This window comes from Medicago truncatula, unplaced genomic scaffold (genome assembly GCF_003473485.1).
Source record: "Medicago truncatula cultivar Jemalong A17 unplaced genomic scaffold, MtrunA17r5.0-ANR MtrunA17Chr0c01, whole genome shotgun sequence".
Classification (NCBI taxonomy): domain Eukaryota; kingdom Viridiplantae; phylum Streptophyta; class Magnoliopsida; order Fabales; family Fabaceae; genus Medicago; species Medicago truncatula.
The window spans coordinates 13,558-38,191 of record NW_024340360.1 but is presented as its reverse complement, the minus strand read 5'-3'; positions in this window follow the sequence as shown (position 1 = coordinate 38,191).

Genomic DNA, 24,634 nt, shown 5'->3' with positions numbered 1-24,634 from the left:
TTACCTTTACAAGTCAATTGCGTTAGCGGAAGAGCTAACTTAGAAAACCCTTCAATAAACCTTCTATAGTAACCAGCTAAACCCAAGAAACTTCTAATCTCAGTAACTGACTTAGGAGTCTCCCACTGTGATACCGCTTCAACTTTAGACGGATCCACTGCAATACCATCACCAGAAATAACATGGCCTAGAAAACTCACTTCTTTCAACCAGAATTCACACTTAGACAATTTAGCATAAAGCTTCTTCTCTTTCAACACTTGCAAAACAATCTTCAGATGCTCGGCATGTTCTTCTTCAGTCTTGGAGTAAATCAAAATATCGTCGATAAACACAACTACGAACCGATCCAAAAATGCATGGAAGATGCGATTCATATACTCCATAAACACTCCAGGTGCATTGGTCACACCGAAAGGCATAACTTTATATTCATAGTGACCATAACGCGTTCTGAAAGCCGTCTTCTGCATATCTTCATCTTTTACTTTAATCTGGTGATAACCTGACCTCAAATCAATCTTGCTGAAAACTCGTGCACCCACTAGCTGATCCATCAAATCATCAATTCTCGGAAGTGGATACCTATTCTTGATAGTTACCTTGTTCAACTGTCGATAATCAATACACAACCGCATACTACCATCTTTCTTCTTTACTAGCAGAACCGGCGCTCCCCAAGGTGAAACACTTGGTCTAACAAACTTTTTCTCAAGCAAGTCTTCTAACTGTTTCTTCAACTCAGATAACTCAGAAGCAGACATACGATAAGGTGCCATCGAGACCGGCTTCGTTCCAGGAACAAGATCAATAGAAAACTCAACTTCTCTCTCTGGAGGCACATCAGGAATCTCATCTGGAAAAACTTCAGGAAATTCACACACCACCGGTAACCTGTCAATCACTGCTTGATTCTCAATAGATAAAGTAGCCATTAACGAAAACATCAAGATACCGTCGCGTTCCAGTTGCTTCAGCTGCTTAGTAGATAAAAACTCTGCACCACTTTCCTCTTCGACGGAAGAGAAATATACTGACTTGCTAAAACAATTAATAAGAACGTGGTTGTACTCTAACCAGTTCATACCCAAAATCACATCCATACCACTCAAAGGTAGACAAACTAAATCCATTTCAAAATCACGACCAAACATAGACAAAGGACATTTCAAACATACGAGAGAAGTAGTCACCGAACCCTTAGCTGGAGTTTCGACAACCATCTCTCCATTCATATCAGACAAAACAAGACCCAAAGCAGAAACACAATCGAAAGCAATAAAACAATGCGTAGCACCAGTATCAATAATAGCAACTAAAGGAGTATTATTAATATAGCAAGTACCTCTGATCAAACGATCCTCATTCTCTGTCTGAGTCCCAGTCAAAGCAAAGACCCTACCAGTAGTCGGCGCCCTCTTAGGCTGAGTACACTGTGAACTAATGTGACCCTCTCCATTGCAATTAAAGCAAACAATGTCTGTACGGTTGCAATCTGCTACAACATGACCCTTCTTACCACACCGGACACACTTCTTGATTTCCTCAGGGCAGACGTTGCTCTTGTGGCCTTTCTCACCACAATTGAAACACACAATCTCTGCAGCATCCTTCTTCTTAGGCCGCCTAACATCGACCATCTTCTGTTTCCCTTTGTCAGCGGGGGCACTGTACGGCTTAGGACGACTCTGCTGTCCCTTGCCCTTCCTTTCATTCACTACCTTGTAGTGAGCCTTCGTGTCCTCTTCGTAGATCCTGCAGCTGTTAACCAAATCCTGAAAAACTCTCAGCTGCTGGTATCCAATCGCCCTCTTGATGTCGGGCCTCAAACCGTTCTCAAACTTGATGCATCTTGAGAACTCAGCATTCTCTGCAGTATAGTGCGGATAGAACTTAGACAGCTCCACGAACTTGGCAGCATACTCTGTCACGGACATATTTCCTTGCTTCAGCTCAAGGAATTCGATCTCTTTCTTCCCGCGAACATCTTCCGGAAAGTATCTTCTCAGGAACTCTCTCCTGAACACAGCCCAAGTCACGACAGCTCCTTCCTGCTCGAGGGTAGGCAGAATAGCAACCCACCAGTCATCAGCTTCATCGGCCAGCTGATGAGTACCAAACCGCACCTTCTGATCTTCAGTGCACTGCATAACTCGGAAAATCCTCTCAATCTCCTTAAGCCACGTCTGGGCTCCATCAGGGTCATAACGTCCTTTGAAAGTCGGAGGGTTCTTCTTCATGAACGTCTCCAACATCCTAGCTTCAGCATTTGCACCAGCATTCACGTTAGGTTGTTGTCCCACAGCTTGGGCAACAGCTTGAAGAGCAGCAGCTAACGCAGCATCATTCCTTCCAGCCATTTCGGATATTCTACAAAAGTAGCAACAACAACATAAGATAGTAATATAAATATTACTAAGACTCGACACGACTCTCTAATTGACCGGACGGATCGACCTGCTCTGATACCAATTGTAACACCCCGTTTTCCCAATATACAAATTTCTTAAACAATTATCAGAGTAAAAACCATAAACGGGATATCACATAGAAACGTAATCCATAAACAGTTAAATAATAATTTAACCTTCACAATATCTTTAACATAGCAGCGGAAAATCATAATCATAATTCGTAAAACGATTTTGGCACGCAGGCCCAATAAGTATCTCAAAAGAGTTTATCAAAACATAAGTAGTTCACGTAAAAGAATGAAGCATGTTATATCATAAAACCCCATCCCGTTACGTATCAGAGCGACCTAGACGACACAGTGAAGGCAAGGCCAACTCACGAAGCAACTGCACACTAAGCACGATCACCTGCAAGTTACCCATACGAAGGGCAACATTTTCAAGCAGAAGGGGTGAGATTTCATAATAAAATAACATTAATCAATGTAATTGCGAATCATAAATTAACATCAATCATTCCATTATTAACTTTGCATAAATGCTAGACAGTTATCACGTAATCATATAACCAATCATTAAAAACAACATAACATAATCAAATAACACTTATCACATAATCACATATCCATTCATTATCAACAAGGCATCTTAATCATGACAATGTGACAATGCTCCTAGACTCCTTATATGCATGTGGTACCAATCGTCATCATAAGTATTAATATACTTTAATCGTGCGGAGGACAAAGCTCCTATAAAACGTGCGGAGGACAAAGCTCCTAATTTTCGTGGTGAGGACTAAGCTCAATGATATGCTATGCATGGACACAGATGAACAAAACATCATAATCATCGTAATCATGTGCATTCAATAACTTGATGCAAAACGTCATCATTTTCATTATATTCATATATAAACATTGCTTACTCAGTTAAATAACAGCAACAGCATAGTCAAGTCGCATAACAGCAAGGAGATATCAATATATCAACAACAATTTACTAGAATCATAATCGTTTCAATTATATCTTACATATTGCATAATACCTTAATCATGCTCAAATAATATCAACTTAACTCAATAGCTTTACAGACTGCATTAAACGTTATCATAAGGTTTCATTACCAATTAGGGGTTCACTCTGGGCCAAAAAGTGCGACACAGATCGCACAAACACATAATCAAGTTCATCCTGGTTGTACTCGCGAGGCGAGAGTACTTACTCGCCATGGCGAGCACCACTCAACTCACAACTAAGCTTGTTCTGGGTTCCCTCTGATCCTACATTCATTCCTAATCAATACTAGGTAAGTTCAGGTACTCAAAGGCATACAAGATTCAACTAAAAAGGTCGAAACACGAAATATGACATGCACTCTGCCTAAGCTCGCGAGGCGAGGAAGGTTGCTCGCCATGGCGAGTTGAACCAAACAACTCGCGAGGCGAAGGAAAGGGGCTCGCGTGGCGAGCGATGAAGTTCATCACTCGCGAGGCGAGGATCATCACTCGCCGTGGCGAGCGATGAACAGAAGCACGGGCAGACTAGGGTTTTTCTCAAAAATCCCTCACACAACATGGTTCAAAGCCTAATTTTGGTTCCAGAATTCATCCTAAACATGTTCTAAGGTTATAGGACGGTTCTTACATCAATCTAAACAAGTTTTACCGTTTGATCATCAATTTTTAGGGCTTTGACCTAATTCCAAAACTTCTCTAAATCAATCCTAACTTGGTCAACTAATCATCAGAATTACAGTAATTAGCATTATTGAATTATTAGTCTCACCCTTACCTGGTTATGAAGAAATCGCAGCTCTCTCTATGCTCTTCTCCCTTCTAAGCTTTTTCTCCCTTTTCCAAAAGTTTTCACGTACAATGAGTTTCTAAAATATTAGGTCTTCTCCTATTTATACCTCTTTCTAATAACTTATCTTATCTCACTTTCTCCCCCAAAACTATCTAAAATATCAAAACAGCCCTCAACTAAATATTTTTCAAATCTTTATTTTATTTAACAATAAAATAAATTCTCTAATCTTATCAATTCCTCCAAAATTCATAACCTAACACGTCATCAATCAAATCACCAAAATCACCACAATTTATCAAAACATATCAAAATCATACATATATTATATAAATATAATATAATCACCTAAACTCGATTAAATAACGATTAAACGAAAGTGGGCGTTACATTTACTGTTTTGATTAACTCTTTTGAGATACTTGTTGGGCCTGCGTGCCAAAACGTTTCATGACTTATGGTTAAGATTTTCCGCTGCAAATGTTTAAGATATTGGTTAAATCATTATTTAACTGTTGGATTACGTTATATGTGATATCCCGTTGTTTGATGTTTACTCTGATAAATGTTATGTTTTTAAAGAAATTTTAAATATTGGGAAAACGGGGTGTTACAATTGGTATCAGAGCAGGTCGGTCCGTCCGGTCAATTAGAGAGTCGTGTCGAGTCTTAGTAATATTTATATTACTATCTTATGTTGTCGTTGCTACTTTTGTAGAATCTCGGAAATGGCTGGAAGAAACGATGATGCGTTAGCTGCTGCTCTACAAGCTGTTGCCCAAGCTGTGGGACAACAACCTAACGCAAATGCTGGTGCGAACGCAGAAGCTAGGATGTTGGAGACGTTCATGAAGAAGAACCCTCCGACTTTCAAAGGACGTTATGACCCTGATGGAGCCCAGACGTGGCTTAAGGAGATTGAGAGGATTTTCCGAGTTATGCAGTGCACGGAGGATCAGAAAGTGCGGTTTGGTATTCATCAGCTGGCCGAGGAAGCTGATGACTGGTGGGTTGCTCTTCTGCCTACCCTTGGGCAGGAGGGAGCTGTTGTGACTTGGGCTGTTTTCAGGAGAGAGTTCCTGAGAAGATACTTTCCGGAAGATGTTCGCGGGAAGAAAGAGATCGAATTCCTTGAGCTGAAACAAGGAAATATGTCCGTGACAGAGTATGCTGCCAAGTTCGTGGAGCTGTCTAAGTTCTATCCGCACTATACTACTGAGAATGCTGAGTTCTCGAGATGTATCAAGTTCGAGAATGGTCTGAGGCCCGACATCAAGAGGGCGATTGGGTATCAACAGCTGAGAGTTTTTCAGGACTTGGTTAATAGCTGCAGGATCTATGAAGAGGATACGAAGGCTCACTACAAGGTAGTGAATGAAAGGAAGGGCAAGGGACAGCAGAGTCGTCCTAAGCCGTACAGTGCCCCCGCTGACAAAGGGAAACAGAAGATGGTCGATGTTAGGCGGCCTAAGAAGAAGGATGCTGCGGAGATTGTGTATTTCAATTGTGGTGAGAAAGGCCACAAAAGCAACGTCTGCCCTGAGGAAATCAAGAAGTGTGTCCGGTGTGGCAAGAAAGGTCATGTTGTAGTTGATTGCAATCGTACAGACATTGTGTGCTTTAATTGCAATGGAGGGGGTCACATTAGTTCACAGTGTACTCAGCCTAAGAGGGCGCCGACTACTGGTAGGGTCTTTGCTTTGACTGGGACTCAGACAGAGAATGAGGATCGTTTGATCAGAGGTACTTGCTATATTAATAATACTCCTTTAGTTGCTATTATTGATACTGGTGCTACGCATTGTTTTATTGCTTTCGATTGTGTTTCTGCTTTGGGTATTGATTTGTCTGATATGAATGGAGAGATGGTTGTCGAAACTCCAGCTAAGGGTTCGGTGACTACTTCTCTCGTATGTTTGAAATTTCCTTTGTCTATGTTTGGTCGTGATTTTGAAATGGATTTAGTTTGTCTACCTTTGAGTGGTATGGATGTGATTTTGGGTATGAACTGGTTAGAGTACAACCACGTTCTTATTAATTGTTTTAGCAAGTCAGTGCATTTCTCTTCCGTCGAAGAGGAAAGTGGTGCGGAGTTTTTATCTACTAAGCAGCTGAAGCAACTGGAACGCGACGGTATCTTGATGTTTTCGTTAATGGCTACCTTATCTATTGAGAATCAAGCAGTGATTGACAGGTTACCGGTGGTGTGTGAATTTCCTGAAGTTTTTCCAGATGAGATTCCTGATGTGCCTCCAAAGAGAGAAGTTGAGTTTTCTATTGATCTTGTCCCTGGAACGAAGCCGGTCTCGATGGCACCTTATCGTATGTCTGCTTATGAGTTATCTGAGTTGAAGAAACAGTTGGAAGACTTGCTTGAGAAGAAGTTTGTTAGACCGAGTGTTTCACCTTGGGGAGCGCCGGTTTTGTTAGTAAAGAAGAAAGATGGTAGTATGCGGTTGTGTATTGATTATCGGCAGTTGAACAAGGTAACTATCAAGAATAGGTATCCACTTCCGAGAATTGATGATTTGATGGATCAGCTAGTGGGTGCACGTGTTTTTAGCAAGATTGATTTGAGGTCAGGATATCACCAGATTAAAGTAAAAGATGAAGATATGCAGAAGACAGCTTTCAGAACGCGTTATGGTCACTATGAATATAAAGTTATGCCTTTTGGTGTTACCAATGCACCTGGAGTGTTTATGGAGTATATGAATCGCATCTTCCATGCATTTTTGGATCGGTTTGTGGTTGTGTTTATCGACGATATCTTGATTTACTCCAAGACTGAAGAAGAACATGCCGAGCATCTGAAGATTGTTTTGCAAGTGTTGAAAGAGAAGAAGCTTTATGCTAAATTGTCTAAGTGTGAATTCTGGTTGAAAGAAGTGAGTTTTCTAGGCCATGTTATTTCTCGTGATGGAATTGCAGTGGATCCGTCTAAAGTTGAAGCGGTATCACAGTGGGAGACTCCTAAGTCAGTTACTGAGATTAGAAGCTTTTTGGGTTTAGCTGGTTACTATAGGAGATTTATCGAGGGATTTTCCAAGTTAGCTCTTCCGCTTACACAGTTGACTTGTAAAGGTAAAACTTTTGTGTGGGACGTCCATTGTGAGAGGAGTTTCGGTGAATTGAAGAAGCGTTTGACGACTGCTCCAGTGTTGATTTTGCCGAAGTCAGATGAACCTTTTGTGGTGTATTGTGATGCGTCCAAGTTGGGTTTAGGAGGTGTACTTATGCAAGAAGGTAAAGTGGTAGCTTATGCTTCAAGACAGTTGAGAGTTCATGAGAAGAATTATCCTACGCATGATCTCGAGTTGGCGGCCGTAGTCTTTGTGTTGAAGATATGGAGACATTATTTGTATGGTTCGAGGTTTGAGGTGTTTAGTGATCACAAGAGTTTGAAGTATTTGTTCGATCAGAAAGAATTGAATATGAGGCAGCGAAGATGGCTAGAGTTGCTAAAGGATTATGACTTTGGTTTGAATTATCATCCAGGTAAAGCTAATGTTGTTGCAGATGCCTTGAGTAGGAAGACATTGCATATGTCCGCCATGATGGTCAGAGAGTTCGAGTTGCTTGAACAGTTCCGAGATATGAGTTTGGTTTGTGAATGGTCACCTCAGAGCGTGAAACTAGGTATGCTCAAGATTGATAGTGAATTTTTGAAAAATATCAAGGAAGCACAGAAAGTTGATGTAAAGTTTGTGGACTTGTTGGTTGCTAGAGATCAGACTGAAGACAGTGATTTTAAAATCGATGATCAAGGTGTGTTGAGATTCCGAGGAAGAATTTGTATCCCAGATGTTATCATGGTTTTTGGGTGCCAAGCCATTAATTGGACTTGAACCTTTTGACCGTTGATATTCTCTATTTTTTCTTGGGAAGGGCAAAATTGAGAAAAACCCTTAGATTCTAAGTTTGGGGGTCGTTTTCGCTACGGGAAGGTGTTAGGCACCCGGAGCGATTATGGTACTCCATAAGAGCCGCTCTCCTAAGTTGATTTCTACGCTTTATTTTTAGAGACTATTTGTAAAAAAAGAAGGTGCGATTAGTGAAGAATGGGGGTGAGAAGAAGTAGAATTTGATTTTATTTCGGCTTGGAGGGGTTAAAGTCCCTTGCCTACGTACCGTTTTACGGGATCAAAACCGGCGTAGTTCTTGCTAAAAAGACTTGTTGTTTTCTTGTTTTAATTGTTTGATTTTAAATTTTGAAAATGATTTTGAAGAAGGGGATTGAGAGGCTTCATGAGCATTAGAGTATGAAAAAGTGGGGGTTTGTTTAGTGATTTTGCAAAAAAAGTCTAAATGATTAGATTTATTTGAGAATTTTATTAAGAAAATAAAAGGTGAAAAGTTGTTGGAGTTTTGACTCCATTTTTATGAAAAATATTTGAAGTGAATTTGTTTACATATTGTTTGGAAAAAATTGGATTTTCTCTAAGTGTTTAAACCTAAGCATTCATCTAAACATGCAATCCTAGGCATACATCTAGGGTGAGTGTGTGCGTGCCGGTGCGTCATAGTGTCCATGGTCCATATTACAAAAATTGCCTAAATACATTCTATGGCCCCTTTGCCAAGCTACAAACCAATGATAACAAATTACATCACCAAATGAGTTAAAACTTGCAAAGAGAATAAATGCTAAGCTAAAGAAAGTGGAGGAGATAGTGGAATGCTACGAAATGTATGTCACATGAGATGAAATGGTTAGTAATCATAAAGCACGAAATAGTAGGAAATAAATAAAAAGGAAAGCATAAGAATGACAAAAAGGAAGTAATAAAGTGGTAAAAACCTAAAAAATTTGATATGATACCTAAAGGTGCTTGCGACTCATATTATCACATCATGGCAATTTTGAAAGAGATTTTGTTTCAAGCCATGACATGAAATTAATAGAGACACATGCAAGCAAAGTATCATACCAAATTCATAGAGAAATTTGACACTTTATTCCTTAAGACAAACACTTGTTGCTTGCAAAACAAGAAATTCACAAAATTATATTCAAAAACAGCAAAAAAGGGCACATGACCAGAGGCATATTCATCACAATATTAGGCATCATTCATTCATGTCACATATCAAAGTGTCAAGAGCAAAAACATAGCAAAAAGTATACCAAAAGTGTAAAAAACACATGGGAATTAGTTCATGCCATTTTAACATTTTTTTTTACATGCAAAAACACCATAGAAATACCAAAAATATATCAAGAAACAACTAGGATTTTTAGGAATTTTTTGTAAAAAAAAGTGAGCAAGCAACAGGTTCAGATAGCAAGAAAAAACGGTGCAAATAGCAAGAAAAAAAAACAAACGTGAAAAGAACCTTAAGCCCAACCCAAAACCCAATACAGACTGGGCCTGGATCATCCAAAGGCCTCAGAGGCGTTGGATTGATCCAGACCTAGATCTGACGGTTCAAAACAAGCAGCGCATGGTAACACAGATCAAGCACATGGAAACAACGCATCACAGCCATTCAAATGAAAAACCCTAGATCCTACGGTTCACAATGAAAACAAAATGAACCGGACCGGTTCAGGCGTCTATATAAGGACATGGACACCGGTCCAGTTCATTTCTTTCATCTCCTTCTCTCTCTAAGCTTCTTCTCTCTTCTCTCACTTCTCACCTCTCACCGCCGGTGAGGATGAAGCTACGGCAGAGACCTTGAAGGTCCGCCGGAAACTTCATCTTCTCCGGCGAGCCTATGCACTTTCCGGTGAAAAATTTTCCAGAACTTAAAGATTTTTACATCTTTTGATTCGTCCTTTAACCCTAAACACGAATCCAGCAAAGATTTTCTCAAACACAGCTTGAAACGACGTAGATCTGAAAATTTTCGTACGGTTCTGAAATTGATTTTTTTTGATTTTTTTGAAAGAAAACGTTTAGATCTTTAAAGATCTACATCGCTTCGTCGTTTTATTACTTCTCTGGTGCTTGTTCTTGCTTTCAAAACTTGGATCCTTATGGATCTAGGTTTTGTGTTTACGGTTATGGTTTCATCTTTGTGATTCTGGAAAAATTTTCTGTTTATTCACGTGATTTTACAGGTTTAACCGTGATTATAACGTTTTAAAAGAGAAAGATGAGTTTTACCTGAAGTTTTGGTTGAAACTTTTGATGGAGAAAATCTTTGGAAAACTTGAATGTTCTTGATGATTTTTTTGATCTTCTCTGGACCGAAAATAAATCGGTTTACCGGTTCTGTTTCTTCATCTTCTCCGATTCTTTCCCTACTTTTCTCTCTGTGATTACGTGCTTGAGCTTGCTTCTTAGATCCGCGTGAGAGAATCCCTGTGATCAGTGCTTGAGCTTGCTTCAATGTGAGCTCGCACTTGGAATTGCAGGAGAATCTTCAATCCAGTGATGAAGATTCACACGAATCTCTGAGGATTGATGTGAAATTAGTTGATTTCTGATGAACTTTTTGATTTCTGGAAACGGTTAGGGTTTTGTGTTCTTGGTGTTCTTGAGAAATTCTGAGAGATTTTTCTGTTTTGATTCAATTGCTGAGAAAAAGAAAATTGAATTTGTGTTTATGAGTTGGCGTGTGGTCAATGGATTGAAATCTGACTCAATGTATTTATAGCTGACATGTGTACACTTGAGCCAATAGAATTGTGACATCTGGACCCTAACTAAAAAAAAACGCAAATTTGACATTTTGAGCCCCTTTTCTGCAAAATTGAAAAAATTAAAGGACTAAAATGAAAATAACAAAAAAAGACTAAAAAAGCAAATAGAAAGAATTCTGGACTGAAATGCAAATTGGAAAGTATCTGGACCAAAATGCAAAATAAAAATAAAATTGAAATAAAATTGGTAATCTGACAAAACGTAAAGCGAAACAAAAAAATAAAATTGACAAAACGGACTAAAACGAACCAATGGCTTAAATGAGGTACTTCAAAGTAACCTCTCTATGCCAAAATTTTGTGTGAAATGACCAAAATGCCCCTAGGGCTAAAAATGACCTAAACAGATTCAAATTGACTTGACACTGACTCAGATGCAAGTTTGAAATGAATTTAACAAGGTTTACTGATGAAATGTTAAAAATCAATCTGAAAAAACTCAGAGACAGTCACAAGGATGAAAATGGGTCCCACTGCAGGAAATGACCAAAATACCCTTCTGTACGACTTTTTGCAAATTTTGACATAAACTGTAGAAAAAGCAATGTAATGATTCAGAGACACTTTTGAATGACTTACAAGACAAGTAAAGACATTTCGAAAGGTTTTATGCAAGAAAAACATAGGTAAAATTGTGATTGAAAATACTGCGAGGCAGAGACAATTTGAACTGTGCAGTTGAAATTTGATAATTGACAAAGTTTGAAATGAAATTGGGCCCAGTATTTTTAGGTCCAAAAACAGGGCATAACAGCTGCCCCTATTTAAGTTTCTTTGTCTGGAGAGTCAAGAGACGGAGTCTTTGGCTTGACAGGACGAAGATACTTAAATATTAGCATTTGCACTGTGTTTGGACGTAAAAATACGCCTACCCATTTTCAAATAATATGCATGCCATGCATCATTTGGATTATGAATGCAAGACCTCATGGGGATTGGAATTAACAAAATATGTCGTATCCATTGCGGGATTGGTAGACATTGACAAAGATAGTGAATAGCAGAGTAACGGGAAACTAGAAACAAGTTGGACAGGTACAAGCTGTTCTTGGATTCAAACTAGCCACTTGACCGGGGATGAAACAAACAGACAACTGCGAGTTGCTCTTATGGATTCGAACTGGTCACTTCACAGGGGATAGAGGTTACTGGACAAACATGAGTTGTTCTTATGGATTCGAACTGGTAACTCACTTGGGGACATTGGAAAGTGCGAGTTGTTCTTATGGATTCGAACTGGTGACCCGACTGGAAAAAAGAGAAAATTGGCAAGTACGAGTTGTTCTTACGGATTCGAACTGGTGACTCGACTGGAAAAAGAGAAAATTGACAAGTACGAGTTGTTCTTACGGATTCGAACTGGTGACTCGACTGAAAACATGTAAAATTGGCAGGTACGAGTTGTTCTTAAGGATTCGAACTGGTTACTCGACTGAAAGCAAGGCAAATAGACAGGTGCGAGCTTGTTCTTGGATGCGAACTGGTTACTCCACCGGAGACAAATACAAAATAGACAGGCGCAAGCTGCTCTTGGATCGAGCTAGCCACTTGAGCGAACAGAAACAGATAGACGGGTACAAGCTGTTCTTGGACTTGAACTAGCCACTTGACCAAACGGAAACATAATGACAGGTACAAGCTGCTCTTGGATTGAGCTGGGCACTCGACCGCTAACATAAGCAAATTGCTAGGTACAAGCTGTTCTTGGGCTTGAACTAGCCACTTGACCAAACAGAAACATATTCACTGGGGATTAGTTTTTTGACAAAATATAGATTGAGATTGACTTGACGTCGATTTGATTTGAAAGGTAGAAATTGACCGATATTATTGGCTCACAAGGTTTTGACAGAGAACCTGACATGAGTATTGAATTGAGACTGATGTTGACATTGGAAATGCAATACGCATGGATGATATAACAGTTTCATTAAATGCATGGGCACGTAATATGCATGATTATGCATGTATGAATGCTCGTAATGCATGACTGTTGGCAGTTTGTAGGCACGACCTCACGGGGAAGACAAGACATTAGAGTATTGGGCACGTAGTGGCTCGTGCTATATTACACATTCCTGGAAATCCTCTTTGGAGATGACGTCGTTGGGAGACGTATCGGGACCATGGCTGAGGGCAGGTAGGCATGCAACTTGCTGGGGATAGAATCTCGGAAGACTCTACTGGGAATAATGCCGGATGTATCGTGGACGTCGCATCTGTGGTCAATGCTTTTTGCATGTTATTTTCTCAATTTTCATCATTCATTTTTTGCATCCCATTTTTGCCTGGATCGCCCTTTCGGGTTTTCAATCCACCGGGGAAATAAATTCTTTTCAATGCCCCATTTTTGCCTGAACTGCCCTTTCGGGTTGTCAATCCAGCGGGGTGCTCATTCTTGCCTAAGCCGCCCTTCCGGGTTTTCAACTTAGCGAGCCTATTCATTTTCATGCATTTTTATTCTGTTTTTTCATTCTTGCCATTGACCACAGACTATCCTGGAGGAGAACCTGCTTGTAACACATATTGAAATAGACATCAACATACTCTCGCTCATGCATGTTTCATTTGAATGTACCCTGTTGCTCAGGTTTGCTTTTCAAAATAGACAAAAGGTTTTCAATTTTCAAAATGTTTGTTTCAAGCATTGTCATTATCAAAATAGAAAGAAAATGTTTTGTATATAGCTTTGAAAGTAGAAGAAAAATAGAGTTTCAAACAAAAGCACAAGCTCAAATTGATGTATAAGAGTGGTGGTCAGCCGGAGGCGTGACTCCACGGATTCACAAAGCTTGGAAAATGGTAATTTTTATTGGTTGGTGGTACATTGAACACAGCAATCATTACATTTCCTGAAAACTTTGAATTCGCAAGCATAGGAGCTTTTGATGAAGATAGTCATTAACAGCTGCAGATGCCCCAAGGGAGACGGTGGTTGGCCAGATATAGTTACTTGCCTTTTGTTTCAATCTCATTTTTGCATGAACCGCCCTTCCGGGTTTTCGGCTCATCGAGACGCTCATTCTTGCCTGAGTTGCGTGCAATCTCAGCGAGCTTTTCATATATATTTTTTGTGTCCCTTATTTTTGCCTGGACCGCCCTTTCGGGTTTTCGATCCACCGGGAAGCGCATTTTTGCCTAGGCCGCCCTTTCGGGTTTTCGACCTACCACGCTGTTCTTTTCATATTTCTAGGCAAAGTATTTCTTGACTATATCGGCATTCACTGGATTTGGAAGTTCTACACCATCCATGTGTGTAAGGATTAAAGCACCACCGGAGAAGGCCTTCTTGACAACATAAGGACCTTCATAGTTAGGCGTCCACTTGCCCCTTGGGTCGGGTTGCTGGCTTATCCTCCTTTTCAATACAAGTTCCCCTACCTTGAATTCTCGAGGATGGACTTTCTTGTCAAAAGCAGTCTTCATTCTTGCTTGATATGACTGTCCACGAGCCATGGCATCCATACGTTTTTCCTCAATCAAATTCAACTGATCATACCGGCTTTGGCACCATTCAGCCTCAGATAACTTTGCTTCCATTATCACACGGAGAGACGGGATCTCCACTTCCAAAGGAAGAACTGCTTCCATACCATATACAAGAGAGAAAGGGGTTGCCCCGGTTGAACTGCGCACGGTAGTACGGTAGCCATGCAGAGCATAGGGTAACATCTCATGCCAGTCCTTGTAAGTGGTTACCATCTTCTGGACAATTCTCTTGATATTCTTGTTGGCGGCCTCAACTGCACCATTCATCTGAGGTCTATAGGGAGAAGAGTTATGATGCTCAATTTTGAATTCTTCACAAAGAGCTTGCACCACATTGTTGTTCAGGTTGGTACCATTGTCGGTAATAATCTTGCTGGGAACACCATATCGACATATGACGTTGTTCTTGATAAAATTAGCTACCACTTGCTTGGTCACATTGGTATAAGATGCTGCTTCAACCCACTTGGTGAAGTAGTCAATTGCCACTAAGATGAAACGATGACCATTTGAAGCCTTCGGTTCAATTCTTCCAATCATGTCGATGCCCCACATTGAGAACGGCCATGGGGATGAAATAACATTGAGAGCGTGCGGAGGCACATGAATCTTATCAGCATAGATTTGACATTTGTGGCATTTTCTGGCGTGCTGGTAGCAATCATGCTCCATGGCCATCCAGTAGTAACCTGCCCGTAACAACTTCCTCGACATAGTATGCCCTGTAGCATGGGTCCCGAAGGTACCGTCATGTACATCATGCATTAACTGCTCCGCTTCATGTTCATCAACACATCTTAACAATACCATGTCATAGTTTCTCTTGTACAGAATATCTCCATCTAACATGAATCTACTGGCCAATCTTCTCAGGGTCTTCTTATCTTGTTTGGAAGCACCTGTCGGATACTCACGGCTCAGCAAGAACTGTTTGATGTCGTAGTACCAGGGTTTATAGTCAACCACATTTTCACCAGCTTGATCGATCACATCCCCAATAGCAAACACATGTGAAGGTCTTTCAAGGCGTTGCACTTTGATTATTGGCACATCATTCCAATGGTTTACTCGAAACATGGAGGATAGAGTAGCAAGAGCATCAGCCATTTGGTTCTCATCACGAGGAATATGGTGCAACTCAACCTTTGTAAAATATGTCAGCAAACGTCTCGCATAATCACGATAAGGAATCAACTTAGCATGGTGGGTCTCCCATTCACCCTTTATCTGATTGATGACGAGCGCAGAATCTCCATAGATGTCGAAGTGTTTGATTCTCATGTCAATTGCTTCCTCGATCCCAAAGATACATGCTTCATACTCAGCCATATTGTTGGTGCATTCGAACAAAATTCGGGCGGTAAAAGGAATGTGATGCCCCTGCGGGGATACAATGACTGCCCCAATTCCTTTACCATAAGCATTGACAGCACCATCAAAGACTAAACCCCAACCTGCTATTGGGATCTGGACCTTCATTAATCAATGGTTCTTCGCAGTCTTTTGATTTCAAATACATGATTTCTTCATCGGGGAAGTCGAATTCAATTGGTTGATAATCATCAAGAGGTTGGTAAGCAAGATGATCTGCAAGAATGCTACCTTTGATTGCCTTTTGAGTTTTGAACACAATATCATATTCAGACAAAAGCATCTGCCAGCGTGCAATCTTTCCAGTAACAGCAGCTTTCTCAAAGATATACTTTATCGGATCCATTCTGGATATCAACCAAGTTGTATGATTCACCAAATAATGACGCAGGCGTTTAGCGGCCCAGGCCAAAGCACAACAAGTCTTCTCAAGCATTGTATACCGAGTTTCACAATCGGTGAACTTCTTGCTTAGATAGTAGATAGCATGTTCTTTCTTTCCAGTCTCATCTTGTTGACCAAGTACGCATCCCATGGATTCATCAAATACTGCTAAATACATAATCAAAGGCCTTCCTTCCACGGGTGGGACAAGGATAGGTGGTTCCAGCAGGTAATTCTTGATGCTATCAAAAGCTTCTTGGCATTCATCATTCCATACAATAGGCTGATTCTTTCTGAGTAGCTTGAAGATCGGCCCGCAGGTTGCGGTCATGTGAGATATGAATCGGGAGATGTAATTCAAACGTCCGAGGAAACCTCTGACTTGCTTCTCAGTCTGTGGAGCTGGCATTTCTCGGATGGCCCGGACTTTATCAGGATCGACTTCAATGCCCTTTTGGCTGACAATGAAGCCTAATAACTTCCCGGATCTGACGCCGAATGTACATTTGTTGGGATTCAATCGAAGCTTGTATTTTCTCAGCCTTTCAAACATCTTTGTCAAATACTCAACATGTTGCTCCTCATCTGTTGACTTCACAATCATATCATCCACATATACTTCGACTTCTTTGTGGATCATGTCATGAAACAGAGTGGTCATCCCTCTTTGGTAGGTAGCACCAGCATTTATTAGGCCGAACGGCATCACTTTGTAGCAGAAAGTACCCCATGGAGTGATAAAAGACGTCTTTTCTCTATCTTTAGGAGACATTTTGATCTGATTGTAACCGGAGAAACCGTCCATGAAGGAAAACACCTTAGACTGAGCAGTATTATCAACAAGCACATCAATATGAGGTAATGGAAAGTTGTCTTTTGGACTGGCTTTGTTCAAGTCTCTGAAGTCAACACACATCCGGACTTTACCATCCTTCTTTGGCACAGGTACAATATTGGCAACCCATTCAGGGTACTCAACCGTCATGAGGAAACCCGCATCAATCTGTTTTTGAACCTCGCTCTTAATCTTTAGAGCCATATCTGGATGAGTCCTTCTCAATTTCTGCCTGACGGGAGGACACTCAGGCTTGGTGGGGATCCGATGCTCCACAATCATAGGATCTAGACCTGGCATATCTTCATACGACCATGAAAAAATATCCGGATATTCCCGGAGGAGTTGGATGATCTTCTTTTTAACCCCTTCCTCTAGAGCAGCACCGATCTTGATTTCTCGCTTGTTCTCCTCGGTACCTATGTTGATAAGCTCAATCTCTTCCTGGTGAGGCTGAATGGCTTTCTTTTCTTGCTCAAGTAACCGAGTGATCTCATATGGTATGTCATCACCTTCCTCATCTTCGGCCTCATACACTGGGAACTCAAAATTCGGAGGGAAAGCAGGGTTACTGTGCCCAACGGGTTCATTATAGTTCAATCTGCGTAAAATGGTTGGATGATTTTAGAAAGAGGGTTTTTATGCAGATTTTTGAAATTAATAAGAAAAATACAGATGTTTTGGTTTTTTCTGGCATTACCATTGTTTCCAAGGGAAAAAAGGCACTAAAAAAAGAAACAGTCGTGAAGGAAACGACAATTTTTATTAATCAACGGCAATGCCGAAACAAACATGCCCTTACAGAAAATATCACTCTCGCTTTGGGCAGAGCGAGAGGATTGTTATTTTGAAAAACAAAGTACTCAAGCAACAAGGCATATTACTCAGAAACATGCATGATTGAGGGAATGTCAATGGCATCCCAATCTCTCGCAATGCCTCCTGGTGTAACAAATACAGGCCTCGGGCCAAATCCAGTCGCTTCTTCTGTGATTGCGTTGACAAACCCAGCACTATAGAATGCCCCGGTGGAAACTCCTGAAGTTGGGGAGAAACCAAGACCTTCCTTATGTTTGTTCTCACGAAGCTGTATTAACTTGCCCCAGCCGGCAGCTTGACCTTCTTGGACGGCTCTCTGTGCATCCTTCAAAGAAGCCATGGCAGTTCCATCCCTCTTGGGCTCCGTACCTTCGACAGTTAATCCTTGAAAAGCGGTCCCCTCTGCAGACCCTGCTTCTATGCAGGAGAAAGATGATAGCTGGCTAACCAAGTATGCTTCCTCTCCATGAATGGTAACAAGCTTTCCACTTCTTATGAATTTCAACTTCTGATGTAAGGTGGAGGTTACCGCACCCGCATCGTGTATCCATGGTCTTCCCAGCAGACAACTGTAGGATGCATTAATGTCCATCACTTGGAAGGTAATCAAGAAATTCTCAGGGCCAATGGTTATCGGCAAGTCTATCTCCCCCAGCACATTCTTTCGAGATCCGTCAAAAGCTTTGACCAAGAAAGTACTCCTCCTCAAAGGGGTCCCTCGGTAGCTCAACTGATCTAGAGTTGTCTTGGGCATTACATTGAGGGAGGAACCGGTATCCACCAAAACATTTGATATCATGTCTGATTTGCAATTCACTGAGATGTGCAAAGCCAGATTGTGACTCTTTCCTGCTTCGGGCAATTCTTCTTCACTAAACCAGAGGTTATTACAAGCAGTAATATTTCCCACTATGCCACCGAAACGATCTACCGTGACTTCGTGGTCAACATAAGCCCGCTCCAGCACTTTCAACAAGGTATTCCTGTGAGCCTCGGAGCTCAAGAGTAATGACAAGACAGATATCTTCGAAGGAGTTTGCAGCAATTGATCAACGATCTTGTAGTCGCTCCTCTTTATTATCCTCAGAATCTCATCTAAATTCGAATCCTCTATAGATTTGCCTGGCTGGTTCACATCTGTAGCAATGGGTGAAACAACGGTTGGAGTTGCTTCTTCAACTGGTGGAATGGTCGGCGTAGCTACCTTCTTCTGAAATAACGGCGGACGGACTTTCCCGCTTCTTAGCGCTGCAGAAGTCCCTTCGGCAATATTGCTTACTGTGGCAAAGGAGGCTAGAGGCACCTCTACTCCATTTTCTATCATAGTAGCATTGTATTTGTATGGAACAGCCTTGTCCGAAACATAAGGAATTGGTCCCGGCAACCTTATCACCAACGGCTCGACGCTCTCCCTCAAAGGCACCCTCTTATCAGGTAGATCGTGAAAGACCGGCACAATTACGCAAACATCACTGACAGTAAGGTGATTGCTGTCCATCAAGCTCTGGACATCGTTTTGGACGACACGGCAACCCAAAGGATTGCGGGAACATTCTTGGCACTCAGCATGATCATGTTCAAACAATAAAGCTTGGCACAACTTGATATGGAGTGGTACCAGAGGAGTTGCAACATTGCGGACATCCAGCACGGGAACCTCTTCACATATCTCAATCACATTCACGGCAGCATGATTTGGGAGCGGATTATCGAGGACATGTGGCATATTATTCTCAAAAGTCAGCTTTCCTTGATCAATGAGCTTCTTCACGATATACTTCAAAGCATAACACCCCTCAACATCATGCCCTAAAGCGCCTTGATGGAAGTCACACTTAAGATCAGAGCGGAACCTTGGAGGCAAAGGGTCCGGTGGAGGCTTGCCCTGCCTAGTCGTGCAGTGTCCTCTCTGGAGTAAAGTTGGAAGAAGCTCTGCATACAACATAGGTATAGGAGGAAAAGTTGGTCTAGTATATTGCTGCTGCTGCTGCTGAACTGGCGGTTGATGTTGTACCTGTTGAGCGATGGCATTGACAGGAACCTGAGGTTGACCCGGTGGCAGAGGGTACTGATGGTAAAATGGCGGAAAGAAAGGATGCTGAGAATACGGCACACCATCCCCACTTCCGTTTCCTTCTTCTTGTGGTGTCCATTACCATACCTCTTCGATGCATTCACAGAGGATTCAGCTTTCTCGAACACAATGATTCCATCCCTGACGGCTTCCTCCAGACGAGTTCCCATGGTGACCATCTCCGAAAAGTTGTTCGGGGCAGCGATAATCATTCTCTCAACATAATCTTTCTTCAAGGTCTTTAAGAATGTCTGGGTCATTTCTTCTTCATCTAAAGCAGGAGTGATACGGGCAGCTGCCCCTCTCCACCTTTGCGCATATTCACGGAAACTTTCCTCCTTCTTCTGAGATAGGGACCTGAGAAACTCCCTATTCGGCTTCAGTCGAGTGTTAAACCCGTAGTGGCTCCTGAAAGCAGCGGCTAGCTCATCAAAAGTGTGGACATCGTCTTTGCTCAGACTAGTATACCACTCTGCAGCATCTTCCATCAGACTGTCTTGGAAGTAATGGATCATAAGGGAATCATTGTCCTTGTAGTTGCCCATCTTCCGGACATATTTGACAATATGATTTTGAGGACAAGTCGGCCCGTTATACTTGTCGAACTCCGGGACTTTGAACTTTTTTGGAACATCTACCTTCGATACTAAGCAGAGATCCTGGGTTTTAATGGAGTCTCCGTTTCCCCTGTTGGCCTTAATTTCCCGTCGGAGCTCTTTGGCAAGTTCTTCCATTCTCTCTTCCATAGTTCCGGTTGCGGCAATACTCCCGTGGTGCGCATTAACATGGAAAAATTGAGGCACCGTATTCACAATGGGCTCGGTAACAGTTGTTGCGGCTTGAGTCAAGGCGGTACTAACAGGAGTTAAGTTTGCCCCTGAGATTGGGCCATTGTTGGTAGTACCAGAGGTACCTGCCCCTGTATTAGCAGTATAGTACGGCGGAAGTCCGTAAGGATACCCAGATGGCATGATAAAGCGGGGATCAGTTGTTACGGTAGGAGTCACATTTGCAGCTGCAGAAACTATAGGAACTGGTTGTTCCTGAGCGGCCAACAGAGCAGTCATAGCATCATGAGCTTTGGCCAATTCCTCCTTTAGAGATGCCAATTCGGTACGGAGCTGCGTGTTCTCTTCTTCCATAGCCCTTTTCTTTCTTCTGTATTCTCTGGTTCGATCGATTCTATCAGGTTCGTAGACCCTCTGAGCACGAGCCACCTTTCACACTGAGGCAGAGGAACCAGGAGATAGTGAGCACTTGGAAGCCTTTATGACCGATGCATGATGCATATGATGCATGATATGCAAATGTAAATGCAAAAGACTTTCTTTTTCATCGAAGGATTTTTAAACAAATTAGAAACCTTGCAAATAATCAAAACTACATAGTATTTTCAAAAGGAAGACTTTGAAATTTCAACAAGGTAAACAAATGAAACCCTCAAGCATAGGAAGTGGTCGGAGCATCATCGGACTCGGAATCTGAATCACAGTATCTGGCGAAGAAGTCTCGTCGTCCTCTGGCTCTCTTGGAATCCCTCATAAGCAGCTCGTCTTTCTCTTCCAATTCCCTCCGGACCTTAGCTAGTTCCTTCTTCAACATCAGGTTCTCATGAGTCTTCTGCTCATCTCTACCATCCAAAGTCATGATTAGATTCTCAGCTTGATTGTACCGAGCTTTCCACACTTGCTTCTCACGACTTTCCATAGCTAGATGCTCCTGATACATATCCTGAGTCGTGGGGAGTAGAGGTAGAGGCATAGATGGAGTGGATGAAGACACGTATCTCATAGCTGGATAAGGCATACCAATCTCCTCAGCTCGATCTATCACCCACTGAGTATAAGCCTCATGAGCAACACCGGATCTCACACCTAGATGCTTCACACTCTTCCTTCGAACCTTGGACCAAGCATCCATGAAAGCTTTCCTTTGTCCGATAGGGGCATTCGTGTAGAAGAAGAACTCTGGAGATGTAGCAAGATTGATGGGCTTCGACTTCATAGGGAAACCAAACTGTCTCATAGCAAGCTCGGGGTTGTAGTTAATTCCTCCACGAGTACCAAGAAGAGGTACGTTGAGAAAGTCTCCACAACCTATGATAATTTCCTTGGCTTGAGCGGCGGGAGTGATCCAGACCACCTCATTAGGAGTGAGAGCCATAATCCGCTGAGAGTAGGACCAATTTTCCGAGTTATCATGGAAGGAACTCGGAAGGTGCGAAATAAACCACCTATACAAAAGAGATATGCAGCAAAGAATATACCCACGGCCCTTGAGAGTCCTGTCATGAATGGCGTGGTAGGTATCTGCTAGCAAAGTAGGAACCGGGTTCTTGGAATGGAAGACCTCGATAGCATTCATGTCCACGAAGTTGTCGAGGTTCGGAAAGAGAATGAGCCCGTAGATAAGCAAAGCAAGGATAGCCTCGAGTGTATCCTGACAAGTAGTACTGAGATTAGCCTGATCAAGAAGATACTTTGAAGTGAACCCCCGGATGTGAGACTTGGTAATAAGATGGTTGGAGACGTCGGAAGTCTTGAGGTAGAGATCCTTAGCAATAACCAGAGGAGCAAGAGAAGTCCCGGGACCGGTGAAAGGCGTCTTCTCGGCTATAGGTAAACCCACTAGATTGGAGTAAGCCTCGAGAGTAGGAACCAACTGGAAGTCCGGGAAAGTGAAGCAACGGAAGCTTGGATCATAAAATTGCACTAGAGTGTGCACTAGCTTCTCGTCCACATCGGTTCGGAGCAAAGTAAGCAATCCCCCATACCGGAGTCGGAACCCTGTTTGACTCTTGACCTTGAGTGCCAACTCTCTTAAACTGACCAAATCCACTTCCTTGAACTTGTAGCACTTAGTCTTCTTCATACCTGTGATTATTTACAAAAATTTCCATTTGTTTAAGCCCTTCGATGAATGCATGAAAAATGTTTATGCATGAATGCATGTATGCATGATTGTGTTGTTTAGTTACAAAGAACAAGGTGGGTTGAGATTCAAAGTAACAGGGCCACGGATGGACACGGCGTCCGGTGAACTAAGGCTTTGGATAGTAGTAACCAAGGTTCTAACACAGTTCCCAAACTGCAACCTCTCTCACATATATCATGGTAGTACAGGACGACACCCGTTCCATGATTATTTGTGAGAAGGTCTAGTTTGAGTGTAGTATCCCGTGACGACTAAAGCTTGAGACAACACTCAATTTAGCCACCGCACTACGTCCTAAAAAGGCTAGGATGGGTTTGGTAACTACGGTTCATAGCTTCGTCGAACAATTGAAAGTGAAGTGCCTAAGCATGACAACACACGCCGACAATATCACTTTCAAAATGCCTCAGCTATGTGAGATTGATCGCATAATCCAATACACGAGGCAACCCTCGGATCGAATTGTCGATTATATCTCTACCTAAACATAAGTTCACTCAGCCCGGGTACAGGACTTTTGATATTCTCACCCCACACGTCGAATGAAAGTAAACAAAATATTCACATGTGTAAGCAATAAAACAAAGCGTAAATATAAACTAAAGAAAACTAGGCGCGACCCGCTAAAAAGAATCCCCAGTGAAGTCGCCATTTCTGTTATCATGGTTTTTGGGTGCCAAGCCATTAATTGGACTTGAACCTTTTGACCGTTGATATTCTCTATTTTTTCTTGGGAAGGGCAAAATTGAGAAAAACCCTTAGATTCTAAGTTCGGGGGTCGTTTTCGCTACGGGAAGGTGTTAGGCACCCGGAGCGATTATGGTACTCCATAAGAGCCGCTCTCCTAAGTTGATTTCTACGCTTTATTTTTAGAGACTATTTGTAAAAAAGAAGGTGCGATTAGTGAAGAATGGGGGTGAGAAGAAGTAGAATTTGATTTTATTTCGGCTTGGAGGGGTTAAAGTCCCTTGCCTACGTACCGTTTTACGGGATCAAAACCGGCGTAGTTCTTGCTAAAAAGACTTGTTGTTTTCTTGTTTTAATTGTTTGATTTTAAATTTTGAAAATGATTTTGAAGAAGGGGATTGAGAGGCTTCATGAGCATTAGAGTATGAAAAAGTGGGGGTTTGTTTAGTGATTTTGCAAAAAAAGTCTAAATGATTAGATTTATTTGAGAATTTTATTAAGAAAATAAAAGGTGAAAAGTTGTTGGAGTTTTGACTCCATTTTTATGAAAAATATTTGAAGTGAATTTGTTTACATATTGTTTGGAAAAAATTGGATTTTCTCTAAGTGTTTAAACCTAAGCATTCATCTAAACATGCAATCCTAGGCATACATCTAGGGTGAGTGTGTGCGTGCCGGTGCGTCATAGTGTCCATGGTCCATATTACAAAAATTGCCTAAATACATTCTATGGCCCCTTTGCCAAGCTACAAACCAATGATAACAAATTACATCACCAAATGAGTTAAAACTTGCAAAGAGAATAAATGCTAAGCTAAAGAAAGTGGAGGAGATAGTGGAATGCTACGAAATGTATGTCACATGAGATGAAATGGTTAGTAATCATAAAGCACGAAATAGTAGGAAATAAATAAAAAGGAAAGCATAAGAATGACAAAAAGGAAGTAATAAAGTGGTAAAAACCTAAAAAATTTGATATGATACCTAAAGGTGCTTGCGACTCATATTATCACATCATGGCAATTTTGAAAGAGATTTTGTTTCAAGCCATGACATGAAATTAATAGAGACACATGCAAGCAAAGTATCATACCAAATTCATAGAGAAATTTGACACTTTATTCCTTAAGACAAACACTTGTTGCTTGCAAAACAAGAAATTCACA